The following is a 22,120-nucleotide window of genomic DNA, read 5'->3' as shown; positions in this document are numbered from 1 at the left end:
TACAAATAGACGGGAAAGCGCTATCTATTATACTAGAATACATAGCGCAACGCTATCTATTAATTTATTTTAAATTATAAATTACAAAAATAATATTAATTTATTTATTTTAATTATTTTGCACATTAATAGATAGCGCTTCTTTAAAAAAACGCTATCTATTAGGCTCTATCAATAGTCATTTCTGTAGTAGTTTTTCCTTTTAATCTTCGCTATGCTAATATTGTATGTTAGTTTTGATTTGTTTTTCGTATCTTCTTTATGAAAAAAGGTATTTTTGTATGTGTATATCTTTCTTTTCTATTTTGGTTTCTATAGGAAGATTTTGTTTTTCTTTTCATTATCATTCATTCTGAAAGCATTTATATTATGTAGGTTAATTTTTTTATCTAATGTATGATATTTTTACTGCATTTAGGTGTATTTATATGAAAATACAAGCAAACCTTCTTTTCTATACTTTGGGGTTTATTTTATTTTTATGCTCCTTACTTAGTGGTTTATATATTTTTTTCATAGAAGGTTTCTTTTATACTTGGTATGGATTTTGTGGACGGAAATTTTGTTTGCTTTGTGTCAGTAGCTTAATGAGCAATAAAAAGTATGGTATGGTTCTTTGATCTTATTTATGTTTAATTTTGGCTTCAAGTTCATATTTTTATGTCATTTAACTTATTCCATCAAGTACTTATTTAAGTATATCAACAAAGGTTATGAAAAAATTACAATTGTTGACAGAATTACAACTGTTATAGTTTTCAATGACAATGAAACGTCCTTACTACAACAACCACCATATGAGATCAAACAATATCTGGATTACAAGTATATATCGCCATGTGAAGCATGTTGGAGAATATGTTCATTTCCTATTCATGGGAGAAATCTAGCTATGGAAAGATTATTTTATCATTTTCCCGATGAGCAGTCTGTATTTGAAGATGATGATATTGATGAGATAATAGTCAAACCTATAGTTAGAGAGTCCATGTTTACAAGTTGAATGAATGCAATAAGAAATACTCCAAAAGCAAGGAATTTAACATATCCACAATTCATATTTGAGTATGTTTACAATAAGAATCAAAGGTGTTGGAAACCAAGCCAAAATGGCGACACCATTGGAAGACTCGTGTAGGTTCCCCTAATAACTAGTGAACTTTTTTATCTAAGGAGAATGCTAACAGTTGTGAAAGGTCCACTCTCATGCAAAGATCTTAGAAATGTCAAAAATAAAACATATCTTACATTTAGAGAAGCCTCCTTAGTTTCTAGAGTTTTAGCAGATGATACAAAACATATAGAAGTTATTAAGAAAATCAAAGATTGGAGATAAGGACACTTCCTAAGAAAATTGATTGTAACTATTCTAATGTCAAATAACATCAACAAACCTGAAGATCTCTTGAGAAGATATTAATATATGCAGAACTCGATTACAACAAGGTTGATGAGCTACATATATTTCAATCAAATTTCAACTCTATAACAAATTTTTATTTCTGGTCATAATATACATTAATATATTTCTTTCAAAATACATTTACTATATGATAGATTTCAATATATAATAATATTGAACTATATTGATCTTTTCCAAGCTGTAGTATCTAGCATATATCCAACATTAATGGAAAATTCCAAAGATGAAATCTTTGTTGAATTCAAGAGCAGTACTGGCCAGCAAAATTGAAACGAGTGATGAAATCAAGGAATATGTGTTGGAATCTGTTTCTACATATAATTGTGTAGGACCGAGAGACACATCTTTTCTGCCGTAATCTTCTTATCCTCTAACATCTGAATTTCCCGCTCCAAGTTTCTTCCAGTCCGAGCCGAGGGGGAGGGTACCTGCCAAAGGCACTCTAACGCTCAAGTCAGTGACTAACGTGATAATAATGATAATATTCAATAGAGAGTAAGTACTCATAATTGGTTCAAGTCCAATAAAATGAACTTACCTTTAGATTTGGTCTGTTACTCATAAACAGTTTTCTTATCCTGCCATCAGTTAACAATATCTTTAATCAATGTCTTTAATTAATTTATTGGTTGTTTATTTGCCCAAACCATTGGCCCACTTACAATAACTTAAGCACAGACCCAATATCAATAATTTAAGCGCTAACCCAATATCAATAATTGAAGCGCTAACCCAATATTAATAACTTGAGTGTCGGTCCAACATTTGATATGTTTTGACCATTGACAAAAGTAGCAGACCAAGCGGTTGTGGATATTGACCATTCGGTCTATACCATATACCATACAAAATCAATTCCTAGTAGGAGAACATTCATTTTTTATAGTTCTAATCTATGTATGTTCAATATTTGTTCAACTTTACTAATAACACAATCTCCATGATGTAATTCACGTGAACAAAACAAACATATAAGCTCATATTCCATTGATACATCTGACGTCATGGAAGATGACCCATATGAAGGTACTACTCCAGAATTTCTAAATTCATTGAGAACATAAGGTTTACCAAACCATATTATTAAACTAAAGGTTGGAGCACCACTTATGTTTTTAAGAAATTTGGATCAAGCACAAGGTTTGTGTAATGGAAGCAGATTAATAGTAACAAAACTTGCAATCATGTAATCAGTGCAAAGATTACGATTGGAAGAACAAAAGGAATTGATGTTTACATTCCGCTTATGTCCATGTCACCATCACAGTTTCCATGGCCATTAAGCTAAGTAAAAGAAAATTTCACATCATGTTCCTGTACTATGACCATAAACAAATCTCAAGGACAATCTTTAGGATACAAAGTAAGTCTAGATTAAAGATTTTAATTCATGACAGTATAAAAAAACCTTTGAAATCTACAAACGATGTAGTTTTCAAAATAATTTCCAGAATATATAAGTTGTATAGATCTACAAATATCTTTGTTCATATTTTATTTCCATTCATACATCTGTTTCTCGTCAACTTACAATTATATTTTGGATCCAATTATTTATTATATTTAATACCACAAACAATTACATATCTAAAACTAAGTACAAAATTCACAAATCAATACATATTTATGAAAAGAAAGAGTTACTTGAATCGAAATAGAAGCTCAAACCAAGACCCATGTTAATCCTAACTTGGCAAAAATGAAATACAAACTGAAACCAACAAAATCTTACCAATAATACGACTTTACCATTATTTTCTCCTATGGGACCTTCATCTGCAAATATTGTGGTACCCATTTCCAATTTCAAATGTAATGCATTTAAACCAAAACCAACCAACAACCAATCAAGATAACAATAACAAAAAATTCATTATAGACCCTATCACATTTTTTATTAACCACACCACTAAAGATTCTTTTTTCACCTCCACCATATATGACGTTTATAATGATTTTTATATTATTTAAACTATATATAATAATGCCATATACACTGTTGCAATTGTTAAACTAATATACTACCTCTACAAATTTATTTCAAATCCTTTTATTAGCTAATTCTTTCTTTATTCTTAAACTATTTCCTTCTATATATAACAAAATTACAAAAACTTAATATCGTTAAAGTCATAAAGAAGTTTTCTTCAAACCACGTATTTCATTCAATGCAATAATTAGAGCTGTCATTTTTTTTAACCCCAAGGTCGCCTTTTATATAATCAGCCCTGGCTTTTCATATAATCAGCCCATTCTATTTTGACCCATGTCTGAGGGGGCTTTTCTAAAGCCCTCACCCCCCAAAACCCCCCTGAAATGGGCTGAGATTGAATTAGGGCCGGGTTGGCCCCTAGCCCCCATTGTTTGTGCCATGATGAAGCATTTCCATTCTTTATGAAACAAACGCTTTGTCTACGAGTTCAGGTCGCCTGCGGCATCAACCTCCTGCGACATCAACCTCAGAGATTTCCAGAACTGCAAAACCCAATTCGGCCCTTCTCTCAATCACCCTTACGAGCTCAAAATTTCTCAGAACTGCAAAACATTTTGGAGGTACCCACTTCGTTTTTCACCTACTTCATGTTATTTGTCTCTCTATGTTTATGAGTGTGAACCAGAAATAATATCTTGAATGTGTTTATTGGTGATACATGGGTGTGTCTCAGTGTCACGGGGCAATCAAGCCTAGGGTTCTCATTCCTCTTTTCTGTGCTTGCTTTGTGAGGAAGGAACGAATTCAGGTATGAGGAGCTAAACCTTGTCTCGATCGAATTTATTGGTTATATGAGTATTAAGTGATGTTGTGTGTTTCTGGTTGAAATTTTTGAATGCTAAATGTGATTACCTTGTTGTTTATATGTTGGTGTAATGACAAATTGGATTCAATATTGTGAACTAGGACACGTTAGACATTTTAGCATGATGGTTGAAATTTTTGAATGCTAAAATGTGATTACCCTTGTTGTTTACATGTTGTTTATATATTTATTTGTTTTTCTACTTCCATTTCATATCCCCTTTGTTAAAATTTTCAACAGTATAAATAAAGGATAATGTTTTGGATTAAAAAAATGTGAGAGTAACAAGCTAATCATCTTTGGATTCCTAAAAGTTGGATGGGTAAAGAGAGACGATTGATTTGTAAGTTTCCTCTGCACTTGTTTAGTACTGGAATCTGATGCATGTTAAATTGCGGTTGTAATGTGTTTTGGAGAAAAGAGGTTATGTGTTTGAGGCTTTGACTGTGGCTGGTTTTTGGGTTTTTCTAAAGAAAATAATTTGTATTTTTAAAGGGTTTTACAAACTGTGCAATTACTTTCTTTTAGTGAACATGACAATTTGTATGTATAGAAGCTAAATTTTCATCTCTCTTAGGAATATGACTTTTTCATTTCATAGAATGAATATATGTTTTAGTTTCTCACAACAAGAAGTCATTGATAATTTTAAAACTATTTTGATAAAAATAGCATAATTATACATGGCCCACATTTTATTCAGTTTCAAGTTCCATCTATAATCAAATTTTTCTACAATTTGAAAAATTGAAAATGTTTATTTATTATTATTGGAAAGTTGTTGTAAATCCTACCTAACTAATTTGCATTTTATTTTGTAATGTACGTGAACCTTGTAATTTTATTTGTACAATGTCTCCTACTAATTCAATTGTAGCTACTGACACAACAATATAATATGATTAAAGCATTTATTTCTTAGAACCTTGGATACATGTGGTTTTGATTCTACAGGTCAAAAATACATTTTAGTCCTCAAATTTTGAAATTAGGTTTAAAATAATTTTTTTACTCGTTCCGGTCATTGTTTATATCAATTACCATTGTGTATATTGAAATGATTTTAACAGTGATTTTGTAACCTTTAAACTTATTTGGTTCATATTTAATAACAAGATTTTGATCTATTATTTAATAACATTGGTAAGTGTATATGTTATTATTTTAAAAATTACTTTACATTAAATTATTAATTCTAAACTAGTTTTTTTATTGTATTTCAATTGTTTGTGATAAATTTGTTGACCATAGCGTTGTTTAAAAGGACCATTCTCTTTAATCATGTTTATCCTGAATTTGTGTTGAATGGTTTAGAAATGAAATGAGTTTATTTATCTGGAAATATTATCTTCCTTGTGGAATAATTGTGCTTTCAAAATTATCTGGAAAACTATTATTTGTGTTCCTTATTCACTTTCTTCTTACACTTTGGTCTCATTCTTAGTTTTGGATTTTTTTTTGTGTAGCCCATTGTTTACAACTTGTACACCTCGAGTTGAGTAGTCTGCACTTTTCAAAATGTGTAACTTTACGCTTTCTATGTAGAGGATTTAAGCTCATGATCTGTCCTTGTGCATTAGTACTAAAAAATTCAGTTGATCATTCTTCGTTTTTTTTAAGGTCTCTTTTTTGTTGTGCATGGTGAAATATGGTTCAACAATTATTTAACTTTTTGTGCTATGATAATAGTCATATGTATATTTGACTAATTATAAGCTTTGGATTGTTTGGTGTAATTTAATGAAATCATTAGTGTCATATTTGTTTGTAGGTGACTCATGCAAAGATCTCTTACATAACTAGTTTGTCTTAACTATTTTAACTTTGATATCCCTAGATTCTATGCATAAGAACCTGTTATATTTTTGAACTTGCCCAAAACCAATAATTAAAGTAGCTACTAATAGATCAAGAAACAAGTAGAATATATACACATCTCTAATAGCTGCTGAAATAAGAGCAGATACATATTGGACAAACTGAAGAATGGTTTTATAGTTTGAGGGGAAATGCCTTTTTCTCATCCCAGCTATGGCTAATCGGTTTTAAGTTTAACAGGTTGTTTTCTGGGTCACGTCTTTCCCTTTTCAAAAGTAGTTTTCCTGACCTAACAATATCTTTATTGAAGACCTACTAAAAGTATTGTTAATTTATATATGCAGTTGTGTGCAATAGCTTTTAAATATGGACCACCATAAGAGTAACCTTTTGATTTTGGTTGATGATCTTGCATCTGAAACTCCTCGTCCATCTGAGAGTGCTACCACCAATAAAAAGGAAATCTCAAATGTTTAGAATTTTTTCACAAAAATAGGAAAAGATGAGGATGGCATTGAAAAGGCTGCATGTAAGTATTGTGGTAATAGCTACAAAGTTGGAAAAAACCTAGTTACTAAAAACAATTATGGAACTTCACATTTAAGTTGACATGTCCATGTGTGTAGAAGTATTGCAAACTTAGATGTGGATCTGAATCAAGAAGGAAAGTTTGGGACATGAAAAATCAATCAAAAGATTCATCGGAAGTTACTTGCGAGAGCCATAATTAAACATAGCCTTCCTGATAATTTTATTGAATATGAAGGAATTAGAGAGTGAATAAAATACATTAATCCTAATGTTGACATGAAATGTAGGAACACTACTGTATCAGATATGGAAAAGGAATACATTGAACAAAAGGATAAAGTTAAGCAAATCATGTCTAGGATTCCTAATAGAATTTGTTTAACCTCTGATGTTTGGACTACAGTTACTTCTGAGGGATATATTTGCCTAACTGCACACTTTGTTGATGAAAACTGGAAATTGACAAGTAAGATTCTTAACTTCTGTCGAATGAAACCATCACATACAGGTGTTGAACTAGAAAGTGTTGTGTTTGATTGCCTAAAGCAATAGGGTATTGATAAGAAAATTTTCTCAATTACCCTAAACAATGCTTCTGCCAATAATAATTTGCAAGACATTCTGAAAAGCCATCTTTGTGTTCACAGAAATTTATTATGTGATGGTGAGTTTTTCCATGTACGATGTTGTGCTCATACTCTTAATTTGATAGTTCAAGATGGTTTAAAGGTGATTGACAAAGCACTCCATAGTATTAGAGAAAGTATTAAGTATGTTAAATCATCAGATGGAAGAACTCTCAAATTCAAAGAATGTGTTAGTGATGCTGGCATAAATATGAGCATGGGTTTGAGATTAGATGTGACTACAAGATGGAATTCAACCTATTTAATGCTTGAAAGTGCAATCAATTATAAGGAAGCTTTTGAAATTCTCAAAGTGGTTGATAGAAATTATAAAAATTGTCCATCATCTGAGGAATGGAATAGGGGAGAGAAAATATGTCAATTCTTAGAACCATTTTATGAGATTACAAACATGATGTCTGGATCATCTTATCCCACTTCAAACTTGTATTTTATGCAAATTTGGAAAATTCAGCTCATCATTAAAGAAAATTTGTTGAATGAAGATGTCACCTTAAAGGACATGGCTTATAATATGAAAGAAAAGTTTCAAAAATATTGGAAGGAGTATAGTATTGGGTTAGGTTTTGGATCTATTCTTGATCCACGACTAAAGGTTGATTTTATAACACATTGTTATAAAAAATTGGATCCTCTAACCTATGCAGAGAAAACAAAGGAAGTGTTAGAGAAGTTCAAGAGGTTATTTAAAGAATAAGTAAAGAACTTTTCTACCTCTAGTGTTTCTCTTTCCCAATCACCTACTAAATCCATCTTGATGTTTGAGTCCAATACTAAAGGGAAAAAGTTTAAGAGATCAAGAATTATTTCGGTAAGCGTTTTATATCTAGTGTTCAATTTTTTTTCCAGTTTTTCTAGTTTTGTTTTGATAATTAATATGTAATCATTGTAGGATTTTAAAATGTATCAGAATGAGTCAAAATCTATCATTGGAAAGAACGACATAGATGTTTATTTAGATGAACCAACAATAAATGATGATGAAGACAGTGAAGATTTTGATGTGCTCAAATATTGGAAGACTATAATGAGAAAAACTTTTCCATATTGTCTATAATGGCTCGAGATGTGTTTAGTATTCCCATTACTACAGTGGCATCAGAGTCAACTTTTAGTAAAGGTGGACGTGTACTTTCGAAATATAGAAGCTCCATTCTTCCTGAGCATGTGCAAATGTTGATTTGTACTCAAAATTGGCTATATGGATTTTCTGAAAATCCTAGTGGTAAGTGTATATGTTATTATTTTTAAAATTACTTTACATTAAATTATTGATTCTAAACTAGTTGTTTGATTGTATTTCAATTGCTTGTGATAGATGAAATTGTTGAAGATATTTTTTTTGGTCATGAGGGAATTGATGAGTCTAAACTTTTAGAAGATGTTGAAAGTCTTCAACATTGTGGACAGTGAAAGTGATCACAGGTAGACTCGGTGACACCATAACTTTAATTTACTTTCTAATTATTAATGTTTTTAATTATTGTTTATAATTTTTGTAGAATGCTAGTCCTTTAGATTTCAATATGATTTGTAATGTCAAATTTCATTAAGGGAATGCTTTTTCACCAAGTAATTAAGCACTATGTAATTCAGGCTTGTCATAACAAAGGGCCCAGAGCTACTGAAGATTCGAACTTGTTAGGAAAGAAATATGCAAGGTTTATTTTTTTTGTTTAATTACAATTTGATGTTTATGATATCATTAGACCATTGATAATCTACCCGTGAGCTGAATAATTTTTTCTAGTTACTAAATGTTGTGATGATTAATTAGTATGAATACCTGATCTAAGTGAAAAGCTTGTTGTGTTTGGCTGAGTCATCAAGGGAGAGGATATTGTTCAGGTGGCTGAATTTGATTAATTCTCATTATCACATCTGATATTCTATGCTCAGTTTTTACTTTTCCTTTTCTTTTGTTGTTGGTTATGTCCTTTCCTACTCCTATTGGCTAAGGTTATGCATATCATTTTAAATAATTTTTTCTGTTTAGTTATTAGTAGATTCACCAATTTGCATAAGCCATAATGGTTATAGAAGTCAATACCATATTTATCTTAACATATGAACACATTGTTTAAAGACAATAACATCAGATAGGAATGAAAACATGGCAAGTCATGTGAATATGCACAGATAGACTCTGTCCAAAATCAACACTAGATTTCAGAATTAAAGCTAATAATAATGGTTTCACAATCCTATTCCAGGAAATTGAAGAAGTGAATACAGATGAAGAACCTCAAGGATTTCACTTTAGGTTTGTCAATGTAACTTTTGATCTTTGATACAGTTTTAGCTACATGTTTCAGTTGTCCATTCATGGATTATGGAATCTTTTTTTTCTATTTTCTGTCGTTCGATCTTCTTTTGGTGTGGCAGGATGAATGTAAGAAGGTATGTTGCCACTTCCCAGTTTGGTGATATCACCTCATATATTTTGGCATTAAACTTCATTTGTAACCTCATATATATTCCCTTGAAGCTTGAAGTGTTATGGATCTTGTTACTAATATTAGAGCATGAAATTTGTAGGTTGTAATATGAACAAGACTTCAAGCTCGTCGGAGTCTCTTTAATGCAAAAGATTTTGTAAAATACACATGATTTGTGATTACTTGTATGATGATATTATGTTTCTGAACGTTAAATTTTGTAAAAAGGAAAGCCCATGGGCTAGCCCTGGCCTATAGGACTTTAGGGGTTTTTAGCCCTGTGAGTTTTTTTAATGAAGAGTTTTATTGGTCCTGTGGATTTTTTTGGCCCCAACCCACATGGGTTAGGACCAAATCTTATTAAAGGAACTTATTTAACAGCTCCAATAATAGCTGAATAGTCATATCTCTAAAACGTTAATCATTCATTAAATACAATTATGAAGAACAACTAACAAAGGCAAATCTTGAATCCGTTTTTTTGTAAGGTTTGATACACAACAAATCCTACTTTATAATATGTTACTTCATTTAAATCTACTATAAGTATATTGCGGTCATACAAAATCATAAACCATATATTAACATCATCAAACATAACACTACCAATAATTGTTATAAGTTTGAGGGGGAAATATAGAGGCATCAAAATAATAAATCCCCGACAAAAAAAGAACACTGTTCCAAACAATTTACAAATTAAAAAAAATTCTAAAGTTTGACGATTTTGTTCATTGTCAACTTTCAATCAAATCACATCTCCAGCAACTAACTTATTGTTCTTGTAGAATAGTTTCCAACCATACGTCAGATAACATTCAGATTTGCTTAATGTTAGTATATACTACATCACCATTTGACAACATATAGTGCTTATGTGTCTTCACCAAAGCTTTAGCAGCAAAACTTGATTCCAGGTACTGAATTAAAATATAATTTTATTAACTAACCAAACATCACAAAAAAAATAACAATATATAAGTAATACAAACTAAGACTAACATATACCAATAAGGATGTCTTAACATTATAAGCACTTAATGATTTCACCATTGAATGGCCACTATCATGAGTTATGGTCAGAACTGTTTATATGATTATTGACATTCTGAGAAGAACTAACCAATTCTACCTTATAACTTATTTCCATACTTTCCATTGAAAACATCCTATATAGAAATATATTTTTCCCCACATAATTTAAATGTAGGTGACAACCATTTTTCAAATCATAAAACTGAATAATATTTTGGGCACCACCAAACTGAATGACAAATTACAATTTCTAATTTTTACTTTTGATGGGCATAATTTGACTCTAAACGGCAAAAAAAAATCATTGAAGAAACCGGAGGTGCAATGAAAAAATTTACATTTCCGATAATTATAATAAAAATTTGGAAGGTAATCCAAAATACAAATTACATTTTAGACTATACAATAAACGTTTTCACCTTCTCATATTTTTCTATCCACTTCGAATCCCCATTTTCATCACTCACATCCGGATCCTTTTTTATGAATTTATATTTTCCTCTCATATAGTATTTAATTTTGTTTTTTTTACACAATCTAAGACTTTGATTTATAGTCGAATTATTTCAAAAAAATTTATCCATTGAAGGTCATGAACGCCTTACAGCACCATTTTTCCCTTGGTCATCAATCAAATATAACCTCACCACTTTCGCACCACTTAGCTCCCATTTCCACTTTCTGCATTTAATTTGACACCACAAATGCGATTGGTACAAGGAAGAAGGAGAAGGAAGTGTCGCTGGGGACAGGGAATAAGGAGGAATGCTGCAAGGTTTTTGCATCAACAATGAGGAAGAAGAAGGGAAAAGGGGGTGTGTTTGAAGGGTGGAAGAAGAAGATAAGGGTAAAAATATCTTTTCGCCTTGGCTGTGGAGGTATATGGAGAAAATATGGAGGTGTAGGAAGTACACTAAGTTTGAAAAAGGGAAATGAGCCCATGGCCTGAGGTTCGGTCCATTTCTTGATTTGGTCAAGGACCAAATATTCCATGCAAGAAAGGAAAGTTTGATTTATTTTTCAACTCTTCTCTAATATAAGATGATAGTTATTTCCTATAGTCTAAAAACTTATTTTTACGTGTTTTAAGTAGTGGAATATTTTACTGAGTCAAAACACGATATAAGATATTAAGATTTGAGTTACGGAAGGTTTCACAATTTATACTCATTTAGTGTTTTTTTATTTCCTCGAAAAAACTCCTCTTTTCCAATGTTTATATTTATACTAAGGATTTTAGAAGGAACACAATATACTTCTTTTCTATATACTGTCTTTACATTTTTAATTTATTTTTATTTTAAATTTTATATAAAAAAAAAATTCAAACATATTCTAAAGTATTGAAAGACAATACGAGAGAGCTCAATACGAGAGAGCTCTATCCATATCTTTTTCCCTATAAGTGAATTTTTGATGATAACATTTTTTGTTTTTGGGTAGAAAGTAAGACTAGAGGGTTTAGTACAAATAAATTTTAAATACATACAAAATAAAAATTTTATAAATAAAGTTTAGGAGTTTATTCTTTATTTGTTAGAACTTCATCCCTCTAAACTTCAAATTCTCTTAACTCTCTTTTAAGCATAGAAAATAATCTAAATATGATTGTGTTGCAAGATTTCCCTGACAAGGCAGCTAGTGATGATCAAATTTAGTTTATCATATTCTTGATTTAGGTAAGTAGTTCATTTCCTACTAAGGATTCAAATTTATTTATTTATTTAAAATGATAGATGTTGTTGGTGTGGGCTTGATGTTTGAGACTTACTATATAGTTGAATTTTTGGAAATATGCAAAGAAATATCTACTAGGTAAACACATTACGCATAGGTAAGGGCTGTTAATTGTTGCATTTAAACAATAAGATGTTGTTAGATGGTTGAATGATATAAGTTTGGGATGCATGATCATTGCAAAAACATTCATACTAAGAAGTGATTATACATGTGTATAATTGTAAGTTGTTCTCTTTTTTTAATTATAAGAAGGATATATTGTCATAGTAGGTGATGATATTGATAGACTTAAGATGATTTGAACGTAAATTATATAATGGTGGATATGGATTGAAATTTTCAATATCTAATCTAGATTCAATCTATATCTAGTAAAATAGATTGGATATATAATTTAAATTTAGTCAATCTAGTTAAACTAAATTTGGATTAAATTTCAAATACATTTTAATTAGATATACTATATTTAGATTTTATTTAATCCAATTTAAATTGGATTAAAATTAGATTGAGTCCACTTTGATAATGAGATTAAATACACTCCTATTGATCTAATATATCTGACTATTAGGTCAATCAGATATGCGTTGGGATTATTTAGCTCGATCCTTCGACTTGAGTTGGCTTGATCCTTTAGGTTGACTCGATTCGACCTTATATCATGAAGCCTAACCGAATGGATTGCGTGACTTAGCTAACCTTAGGTCGAGGAGAACTTGTGTTGACCTTCGTCTTGATCCTCAACTGCCTTGATTCAACTTAGATGCAACTTGATTTTGGATTTTCAAAATCCAAAACATGATCTAACCAAAATCCAATAGAAATCAAATTAAGTGGATTTAAGTTTAAATTTCCAAAATCTAAAAAATATTCAATCCAAATCTAGTTAAGTGGATTGGATTTAAAATAAAAAAAATATGGATTTAGATTTGGATTAAATCCATTTAAATGGACTTAAAACAATATGGATTTTGATTATTATAGATTATCTATTGAAAATAGACCATTGAAAATATTTGTTTATGACTGATATCACTCAAGTGGTGAGACACAACTCAAGTGACACCCAGACAATAAATCATGATTACATGTAATGCATCAACATGAATGCTAAGTAGTAAAGAATTATATAATTATACTAGAGCACTTAAAGTGCTTTAACCCATTCACAAGGTATATATACCTACATTGTTTCTCATCTACATCACAATTTAACATTCTTATCAAAAGACTAGTAATATGATACTTGTTATATCTTGTATTCAAGATCTCCCATGGTTATTAATTAAGGAACATGAAAAAATAAAACTACTATAAGCCCTTAAAAAATTGGTTAATTGTTGAATGCTTGCATAAGTTCCTATGCTTTCACAAACATTGGCAAGCCCTACCATGTAGATATGTATTATATACATGATGGTATGTTTATGGGGTATACTATGCTTTCCTGGCCAATACTATATGAAGCATGTTTTTCCGTATCTAATTTTCAACATACTATTCCTTGGGCTCATAATCTCTGTTGTGTGGGTTTAATATATACACATATCCATAGATCTCCACACTAGTAAGATATTGTTCGCTTTGAGCTAAGCTCTCCTGGATTTTCTTTTGGTACCACTCCAAAAGGCCTCTTCCTAAGGGAGATATCTTATGTGTATATAAACCTCATGTCTATTTCATATTTTATCCGATGTGGGACTTTGTTTGTACCCAACATCCTCCCCTCAAACAAAGGGTTATGGTTCTTCTACCTCCCCTATTGGGAAGTTTTTTGTTTTTTTTTTCAGTCACTAGACTTGAACCATGGACTCTGATACTAGATGTTGTGTAGGTTCAATATACGCACATATCCATAGATCTCCACACTAGTAAGATATTGTCCGCTTTGAGCTAAACCCTCACGGATTTGTTTTTGGTACCACTCCAAAAGGTCTCTTCCTAAGGGAGATATCTTATGTGTATATAAATCTCATGTCTATTTCATATTTTATTCGACGTAGGACTTTGTTTGTACCCAACAATCTCTTCATTTTATTTTGTCTGTACAATTTTTCCAATGTTGTTGTGTTTCTTTCCGCTTAATTTTGACCTTGATAGTTCTTGAGTACTTGTCTAAAAATTAAACCAAAAATCCAACATCTTACTTTATATTATGTATGTTGATTCTTTTGCAACCTTACTAGACTTGATTTTCTAGTCGTTTTATTTTCTCTAGTACATACTCACTCGACTTATACTAGTTTAATTTATCACTTATTTACGACTTACTATACTGGTTTGGAAAATTCTTCCAATCTCCAAACTACTCCATATTATAATTCAAGGGATAACTTAAGGCTTGAGCAAGACAAAACAAATCTTTCTCTTTACACTCAAGCGTCAACGTAGTGACTTATAAAGTATTTATAATTAGCGGTGATGGATGAGTTTTTAAAATTAGAGAGACATGCAACAACATGTTAATACTCAAGTGACATTGTGGTTGCTCAAGCTTTGAGAAAGTGTTGAGTTAAATAATTCTGAAACTTGTGATTATATAATAAGTGCATTACTTAAACATTTAGCGATGCTTAATTGATGGGTGCTTAAATGTTTGTTGAACATTTGAATGAAAAAAATTCACCAATTATGCTTTCTAAAGTGCTAAAGATTCTTCCTTTAAAAAGTGACTAAAAAATTATTTAAACAATATAGATAATGGTGATGATAATATTGATGGCTTACACTTTAGTTTTTAATTTTAATTTATGCAAATATGCTTTTCTATATATATATATATATATATATATATATATATATATATAGGTGTAATCATAGGCACTATCTTATCGTGTTTTTGAGAGTATGAATTTTTAAATATCTATAATATTATATTAGTAGGTGTCGATATTATAGTGTTATTAAGTTAATATATAAAGTAAATTTATATTTCTTAAGTTATATTTACCTATAATTTATGTATTATTATGGATAATTATTTAAATTTGAAAATTATTAATTAAAAGGATACAATTGAATATAGTTATAGATAAAATAGATTTTAATTATTGAAATAAAAAATATTATAAATAAATTTTTTATTATGAAAATAATTACTTAAATTTTAAAAATTAATTACTAAAATTATAAAGGTGTAAATAATTATTTTATAATGAGTAATTATTTGAATTAAAAAAAAGTGATTACTAAAATGATAAAACTGAAAATATTTTTATTATGAATTTTTATTTTAATTTTGAAATTAAAAATTAAGAAAGTAAAATTGAAAAGTAGTGATAATTATTCACTAATATATCACTTTAAATTCTAGTATATGATGATGTCCTTTGTTAATATAATTCTTTTGTCGACATCAATATTTTCTAGTTCGACAACTTGACACAGATGATCATCGATGACTTTAAATAGAATAGAGGGGAATTACCCCAAAGACCAGAATTTTCGAAAGACCAAAAAAGAAAAATGGAAACCAAAATTAACATTTCCGTTCTACGAGGAAGAGTTATTTTATAAAACTAAAAAAAAACATTAAATAAAACATAAAACTTTCAACTTTTTTATAGTTTCTAAAAAAATCTATAAAAAAATGTTAAAAAAAATTGCGTTAGAAGATAATTCATGACATCTTTCATGTTCTTAGGATCGAAACCGCCGGTGTAGGGGATTTCACCCTTGTGCTATGTTTTTTACTTTTATATATAATTACTGTACCTCAAACATTTATATCCACAATAATATATACCAAACATTATTTATGATGTTTACTTCATAGGCAGATATATCAAAGTGAAACATAACATATTAATGATATCCAAACAACTCCGACTTCAATATAGTCAAATAAAAACACGGTTACGCTAATGAACTTCATCATACTAACTGTTATGCGTATTTCGCTGCTCATAATAGTGTTTCAATAGTTTTTGTTTCTGTTTCATCAGCAGTGTAATCACACGTTACTTGATAATTTCACCGTTTGATTTTTGCAATTTGTAGAATACTTTTTATTTATGCCCAATAAATTGGAGACTCAGTGAAGGTTTCTGCTTATACTCAAGCTATGATCATTTTCACCATCTAGCTATTTAGTACTATATATTGCTTCTGCACCTCCCATGTTTTTAACACACCTATACTTTTATTATTGTACTTCCAACATTTACCTCCACGTTAATATATGCACCAAATATCATTTATTATTTTTACATACGCGTCCGACAAAGGTAAAAAAGTAAAAACATCTAATGTTCGCAGTGAATCAAAATGAGTCAGAAATACTCTATGTATTGCCTCATATAATAACCAAATCTAATTTACATCATATGGATCATTATAATGAAATCATATAAAATGTTCATACGTTTATAATAATTTTATTCTTATTAAGAAAAAACTTAATTATTACAAGGAGAAGGAGGTAATAAATAACTTTTAAAAGAGGAAAAACTAGAAAAACGTAACATAACCAAATCAATTACAAATACGTAGTTGTTAGAACCAAATATACTTTCCAAAAACTTTGTGCTAACAATGTGTTAATATCAAATTCAGTTTTCAGAAAATCTATATTAATAATACCCCTTAAATTGGGTGATTAATGTTACAAAGAGTCAATTTAGATATAAAAATTATAAAAGATGTATGATGAAGATGTTTAGTAATGCATATGCAATTTAACTGAAAAACAAAATAAGAAGATGGATCATTTAATTTTCTCAGAAACCATATGAGAATAATCTCCATGTGTTTAGGTGCTCATGAAACAAATGATTATAATTAAGCTAAATAAATAGCATATTGGTTGTCACAATAAATCGTAATAGGTCCTAATGAAACATGAAAATTACATAAAAAATAATATAATCTTTGAATCTCACAAGGTTGGCTAATGCTCAATATTCTACTTCGGAGAATGAACGAGAGGTAATAGATTGCTTCTTGAATTTTCAGGAAATTAATGAAAAATTAAGAAAACCAAAAAATCAAGTGATTGTGCAACGAGTGTCCAAAAAAGAAACCCAATCAGAATCAACAAAAGTAGAAAGACAAATGTCAGTAGATGCAGACAAAAAAGCCCCTGGACAAGTGAAACTTTTAAGTATCTAGAATCAGAATTGCAAATTTATAATGAACGTCAAGAGGGTGAACCATGAATTGATTAAGTTGCTGGACAGAAAAGGCAATGTCAGGTTGCATAATATTGAGATATAACAATTTACCAACTAATTTGCGATAAATAATAATATTTGAATAAGGTTCTCCATGGTCATTCTAAAGTTTAGTAGAAGGATAAGAATGAGTAAGAGTAGGTTTGGAAAGTAAACCAATATCATCAAGAAGTTTAAGTGTATTTGCATTGGTTCATATGAATGCTAGACTTGGACAGTACAATATATAATGCCAAAAAATAATGAATAGCACCAAGATCTTTAATCTTGAATTTGTTGGTATCAAATATATTTTATTGAAAATAAACACTTTCCAAAGTACAAGAAAGACACAGTATTATCACTCAAACTAAAATTCTCTCAATAAACTTATAAACTAGAACCAAACTACTGCCCTTCTCTCTTTTTCTTGCTTTCACGGTAATGCAGATGTACACTACACTTGTGTGTTTTTATTCACTCCCTGGTGCTTCTATTTATAATAGAGCAAAGACTAATAATCCAAAATGTAGTGGTAGTGGAGTAGAATGGTGGACACGAGGATTCACACAAAGCTGGTAGTGGAGTAGGCACACAAACATACTTTTATGGTAGTGCAAGACCCATTATGGCAAAGTGCATGGAGCTGACTCTCCATTAGGTTTATTTTACAAATCTCCTCCATAAACTTAATGGACTTTTTATCCTTCATTCATGCCGATCATCTTCCTCAACTCTTGAAATGACTTTGTCGGTAATGGTTTTGTGAATATATCTGCAATTTGCTTCTTGCTCTCTACATGTTCAAGTTCCACGCTTCCTTCTTTCAATTTTTCACGAATGAAGTGAAAACGAACATCAATATGCTTGCTTCTCTCATGGTTTACCGGGTTCTTTGCTAACTCAATTGCCGATCTATTATCTACTCGGATCAACACCTTTTCTTCTTGCATTATCTCCAAATTTTTCAACAGGTTTCTCAGCCATATTGCATGTCGGACGCTCCAGGATGCTGCCACATACTCAGCCTCACATGTGGATAGCGTCACGATGGGTTGCTTCTTTGATAGCCAAGTAAATGCTGTATCTCCCATGAAGAAAACATAGCCAGTTGTGCTCTTTCTATCATCTATATCTCCACACCAATCACTATCTGAATATCCACTAAGTCGGTAATGATCTGACTTGGTGTATAATAATCCAAAAGACATGGTTCCCTTTACATACCTTAGTATCCGCTTTAGTGCTTTCCAATGAGAATACCTTGGCTCCTCCATAAATCGGCTTGTGATTCCCACACTTAGCATTAAGTCTGGTCTTGTATTTGTCAAGTACCTCAGACTTCCAATCAATCTGCGATACCTGGTTGCATCAACTCGATTTCCATCTCCGTGTTTGGACAGTTTTGTTCCAGGTTCCATAGGAGTAGAAACCGGATTGCACTTCATCATCTTCGCTTTCTTCAATATCTCCTCAGCATACTTCTTTTGAGACACAAAAATTCCTTTTGTGCTTTGGTCCACCTCCAATCCAAGAAAGTACTTCATAACACCCAGATCAGTCATCTCAAATTCCTTTTTCATCACCTTCTTGAATTCTACGACCAACTCATTTCTGCTTCCCATGAAGATTAAATCATCTACGTATAGAGCAACGAACAACATATCTCCTTTGTTCTTCTTTAGGTATAGAGCATGCTCATACGGACACTGCTCATAACCATTCTTCTTGAAGTAGGTGTCAATTCTCTCATTCCAAGCTCGAGGAGCTTGCTTCAAGCCATACAATGCTTTCTTCAGCTTCAACACCTTTTTCTCTTCACCTTTTCTCATGTAACCGAGAGGTTGCTCTACATAGATCTCTTCTTTTAAAATTCCATTCAGAAATGCAGATTTCACATCCATCTGCTGTATCTTCCATCCGTGTTGTGCTGCTAAAGAAAATAGCAGTCGGATTGTCTCCATTCTTGTTACTGGAGCAAACACTTCATCATAGTCAATTCCTTTTTGCTGTTTATAACCCTTTACCACGAGACGAGCTTTGTAACGTTCCACATCTCCATCTGCATGGATTTTCTTCTTGTATACCCATTTTAAGCCAATTGGTTGAGCTCCTATGGGTAGATCTGTCAGCTCCCAGGTTTCATTCCTTTCAATTGAGTTGATTTCTTCGTTCATTGCTTTCTTCCATCTTCCATCGATCACAGCCTCTTCAAATTTGACATCTTCTGCTCCTGCCAATAAACATATTACATGTACCTCATCAGTGGAGTTGTAAATGTCGTGTAAACTTCGAGATTTAGGTTGCACAGGTTCATCTTCTTCATCAGAATAAGTGTTGATTCTCTCAGCTATGGTCTCCAGGTTTCTTTCAGCAGCTTTCGAACTCTTCTCAGATATTGTTGAGTTCTCTCCTTCAGACTCCGAGCTCCATGAGGACTTCTCCTTCATGTTGTCCCAGCTCCATTCACTTTCCTCATTAACTTGGACATCCCGGCTTACAACAACTTTTTTTGTAATTGGGTTATAAAGTTTGTATGCCTTTGCTTTTTCATCGTAGCCAATAAAAACATATCTCTTGCTTCTGTCTTCAAGTTTGGTTCTGTGCTGAGTAGGAACATGACCATAAGCCATGCTGCCGAAAACCCTAAAATGGCTGACATTCGGCTTTCTCCCACTCCATGCTTCTTGGGGAGTTATTCCATCTAGTTTAGTGTGTGGACACCTGTTTTGCACATAAACTGCACATTGTACTGCTTCTGCCCAGAACTTCTTTGGCATATTCTTCCCTTTAAGCATGGTTCGAACCATATCAAGAATGGTTCGATTCTTCCTTTCAGCAACACCATTTTGTTGTGGGGAGTATGGAGCTGTAAGAAAACGTTTTATCCCATGTTGTTCACAGTATTCATTAAATTTTGCTGAAGTGAATTCACCTCCCCTGTCTGATCGGACAGCTTTTATCTGTTTGCTGGTCCCCTTCTCCACCATTAGTCTAAACTTCTTAAATGCATCAAAAGCTTCTGATTTCTCCTTTAAGAAATATACCCAAGTCTTCCGAGAGAAATCATCTATGAACGAAATAAAGTATTTCTTACCACTGAATGAATCAGGAGAGATTGGTCCACACAGATCGGTGTGTATCAGACCTAGTTGTTCTTCTGCCTTGAACTCAGTTGACTTCGGAAACTTAGTCCTCGGATGTTTTCCGAGTACACACTCTTCACAAAACTTCTTTTCAAATTCTACACCAGGTAGTCCACTTACTAATTGCTTCTCTGATAGTTCAGTCAGACCTCCAAAGTTCAAGTGGCCAAACCGAAAATGCCATACCATAGCTTCGTCCTTCACGTCAAGCTTCAGACACTTGTTTTTCAGAATATTCAGCTCCAACTTATACATCCGGTTTTTCTTCATTTCTACTCGTGCAATCAAACGACCGTTTTTTTCTTTCAAATATAGTACTCGATCTTTTATCAGAACTGAGTTGCCTTTTTCCATCATTTGACCCATGCTCAAAATATTACTTTTCAGCTCGGGAACATAGTAGACATCTCTTATTTCTCCAATCCGTCCATCTTTCTGCATGTGTCGGATTGTTCCACGTCCTTTTACAGCCACCTTGGAATCATCTCCAAATGAGACATGTCCGACTTCAACCTTGATGAGTTCGTTGAACAAACTCTCATCTCCGCACATGTGGTTACTTGCCCCTGTGTCTAAGTACCAAACCGAATTGTTTGAACAGTTTGGCACAAGCTCGGCTTCTGGATCTTTTGACATCAATAAGATCCCAATTTCTTCATTGGTTTCCTCAGTAAGGAAATTTGTTTCTTTCTTCTTTTCAGCCTGACAATATTTTTCTATATGGCCTGGCTTCCCACAATTATAGCAATTACCTGATCTGCACTCGTTTGCATAGTGGCCAATTTTGCCACACCTGAAGCACTCAATTCCTGACTTAGATCGACCTCCTCGACCTCTTCCTTGACCACGACCACGCCAATTCTGTTGTCTGGTCTGGTTTGTGTCAGCTTCAAATTCACCTCTGCCACGTCCACCTCTGCCACGTCCACCGCGTCCTCGGCCATCTCTTCCTCTTCCTCTAGGACCTTGGCCCTGAGTGTTCCGAGTTCCTCTTAAGTCAAGTTGCACTTGTAATGCTTGGTCAAGAGGTTCTTTCATTTTTCTTCTCCTTTGTTCATGGGCCTCAAGTGACCCAGTAAGCTCTTCAACTGAGAGTGTTGAGAGGTCCTTTGACTCTTCAATGGCACACACAATGCTCTCAAAATCATCTGTTAACGATCTCAGAATTTTCTCCACAACCCGGCTGGCTGGTAACTCCTCTCCGTTTCTACAGATTTGATTTGCCACTGCTTCCACCCGAGATATATACTCGGTTACTCTTTCTTTTTCTTCCATTCTCAAACTTTCAAACTCGCCTCTGAGAGTTTGGAGCCTGACTTGCTTGACTCGGTTGTCACCTTTGTATACTTTCTCCAGAATCTGCCACGCTTCTTTTGAAGATTTTGCATTTGCTA

At 32.0% G+C, this 22,120-nt stretch overlaps 1 long non-coding RNA gene across 11 annotated transcripts; it reads left to right on the top strand.

The window, feature by feature from the left end:
• The first annotated feature begins 3,687 nt into the window (after nt 1–3,687).
• LOC108320821 (uncharacterized) lies at nt 3,688–9,967 on the top strand. Of its 11 annotated transcripts, XR_008249053.1 has the most exons (7): nt 3,688–3,976; nt 4,090–8,442; nt 8,536–8,642; nt 8,814–8,878; nt 9,431–9,480; nt 9,603–9,617; nt 9,756–9,967. It is a non-coding gene; the product is annotated as an uncharacterized LOC108320821 (long non-coding RNA). The 11 variants fall into 11 exon arrangements; XR_008249047.1 differs by having other exon boundaries at nt 4,090–4,164; nt 4,462–8,442; nt 9,431–9,967; XR_008249049.1 differs by having other exon boundaries at nt 4,090–8,028; nt 8,128–8,442; nt 9,431–9,967.
• The last annotated feature ends 12,153 nt before the right edge of the window (nt 9,968–22,120 follow it).

This window comes from Vigna angularis, chromosome 1, assembly GCF_016808095.1.
Source record: "Vigna angularis cultivar LongXiaoDou No.4 chromosome 1, ASM1680809v1, whole genome shotgun sequence".
In the NCBI taxonomy this organism is placed as follows: Eukaryota; Viridiplantae; Streptophyta; class Magnoliopsida; order Fabales; family Fabaceae; genus Vigna; species Vigna angularis.
Note: the sequence above shows the minus strand (reverse complement) of the source record. Positions and strands in the feature narration are given on the sequence as shown.